Source organism: Schistocerca piceifrons, chromosome 7 (assembly GCF_021461385.2).
Source record: "Schistocerca piceifrons isolate TAMUIC-IGC-003096 chromosome 7, iqSchPice1.1, whole genome shotgun sequence".
In the NCBI taxonomy this organism is placed as follows: domain Eukaryota; kingdom Metazoa; phylum Arthropoda; class Insecta; order Orthoptera; family Acrididae; genus Schistocerca; species Schistocerca piceifrons.
Window position 1 is genome coordinate 78,407,271 of NC_060144.1, and position 2,405 is coordinate 78,409,675.

The 2,405-nt window shown below is 51.5% G+C and overlaps 1 non-coding gene across 1 annotated transcript; it reads right to left on the bottom strand.

The window, feature by feature from the left end:
* Positions 1 to 1,947: 1,947 nt before the first annotated feature.
* Trnal-caa lies at positions 1,948 to 2,022 on the bottom strand. Its single transcript has one exon. It is a non-coding gene; the product is annotated as a tRNA-Leu (tRNA).
* Between the last annotated feature and the right edge of the window lie 383 nt (positions 2,023 to 2,405).

Consider the following 2,405-nt stretch of genomic DNA (forward strand, 5'->3'; position numbering starts at 1 on the left):
AGTCATGTATAATTCTTCAAAAAGGGGACGTTTCATAAAGTCTGGGAAGGTTCACTTACGAACAGCCAACTATCGATCAAATACAGGGTGTACATAAAGTCCGGAAAAACTTTCAATTATTTATTGCACAAGAACTAAACATTGTACAGATGTCATACATATTGCATTTTGAAAAAGAGCTGTTAAAGTTTTTTTTTTCAAACATTCGATATGCGTGACTGACCCAGCAGACGTCAAAATGATAATCGAATTCTTGCCATACCCCTTCCAGCATGGCATCGTCGACTGTGGCAGTCGCTTCCCGTATTCTCTGCCGGGGCTCTGCTACATCACGTGATAGAGGCGGTACATATACCAGATCTTTAATGTGTCCCCACAGAAAAAGTCACACGAATTGAGGTCTGGTGATCGGGGAGGCCATTTCCTGAACTCCAACACACAGAAAGCTCGCTCCGCATCTGAACTCGCCATGTTTACGACTAGCGCTGGCGATCGGCAAATTACCAACCTACGCTGTGGCGGTATACATGAAAAAAAAACTTTCATGGTTTCTTTTCAAAATGACATGTGTGTGATATCTGTACAATGTTTGGTTCAAGTGCAATAAATAATTGAAAGTGTTCCCGGACTTTATGTACACCCTGCAGTTTATTGCGGACGATGGCTAAGGTGCTGGAACGCGTCCTTCTCGCCAGCCTCGCAGATCGCCTTGAACAACATAACATCATCTTCCGGAACAGTCATGTATCCCTCCAAAACCCAGGCGATCATTGTAGGCAAAACCACCCCTTCCTTCCGCCTCCTTGATTCCCATCTCACCATCTATGGCCGTCCTATCGCCCTCACTCCCATCCTTAAGTACCTCGGCGTCGCCCTCGACCGTCGCCTCTCCTGGACTCCCCATCTCCGGACAATCCAAGCCAAGGCACACTCCCGACTCCGTCTCCTGAAGCTCCTTTCCGGCCGTACGTGGGGTCTGGACCCCTCCACCATCCTCCATACCTATAAATCCCTCATCCGCCCTATCCTTTGTTACGCCCATCCGGCCTGGATCTCCGCCCCCCCCCCTACCTTTTATAAATCCCTACAAATCCTTGAATGCCATGCTCTCCGCCTCACCTATCGCATCCGTCTCCCCTCCCCCACGCGGATCCTGTATGATCTCATCCCCTTCCCCCACCTCCTCCTTTTCCTTGAAATACGGATCCTGTACACCTCCCGCAAACTCGATCCTCCTCATCCGCTTGTCTCACCGGTCCTCTCCCACCCCCTCCCACTGCCGCGCCTGTATTCCCACGTCCCACCCGGTCTCCATCTCTCCACCCTCCTTACCCTCACCCAAGGTGGCTTCCGCCAGCTCCCCCTCCCTGATGATGTCCTCCTCCCGTCCATCTACCCCTCCTACCAACTTTGATCCTCCCTCCCTCTTCCTGTGTCTGTTCCTTTGGGCACCCTCCATCCCTCCTCCCCTTCTCCCCACTCCTCCCCTGGGCCTCCCCTCCCCTGTCCCTCTACTCCTCCTCCCATCTCCTCAGCCATTGGCATCTTTGTTCTCCCCTCTCCACCCCCCCTCACCCTTCTTCCCCTCTTGGCAGGTTCCCGGACTCGCACACGCTACGTGCACTTTCGCGCGCTGGAGATCATCGCCATCAGTGTCTCGTGTGTGTGACGTCGTTTTGTGTTTTTAGTGTCCGCCGTCACGCTTCTACGTTCAAAAATGGTTCTAAATGGCTCTGAGCACTATAGGACTTAACATCTGTGGTCATCAGTCCCCTAGAACTTAGAACTACTTAAACCTAACTAACCTAAGGACATCACACAACACCCAGTCATCACGAGGCAGAGAAAATCCCTGACTCCGCCAGGAATTGAACCCAGGAGCTTCTACGTTCGCTTATGCCGTCGGATTCATCAGTGTTATGAAACTTCCTGGCAGATTAAAACTGTGTGCTGGGCCGAGACTCGAACTCGGGACCTTTGCCTTTTGCGGGCAAGTGCTCTACCAACTGAGCTACCCAAGCACGACTCACGCCCCGTCCTCACAGCTTTACTTCTGCCAATACCTCGTCTCCTACCTTCCAAACTTTACAGAAGCTCTCCTGCGAACCATACAGAACTAGCACTCCTGAAAGAAAGGATATTGCAGAGACATGGCTTAGCCACAGCCTGGGGGTTGTTTCCTGAATGAGATTTTCACTCTTCAGCGGAGTGTGCGCTGCAGCACGACTCACGCCCCGTCCTCACAGCTTTAATTCTTGGGTAGCTCAGTTGGTAGAGCACTTGGCCGCGAAAGGCAAAGGTCCCGAGTTCGAGTCTCGGCCCAGCAAACAGTTTTAATCTGCCAGGAAGTTTCATATCTGCGCACACTCCGCTGCAGAGTGAAAATCTCATTCATCAGTGTTATT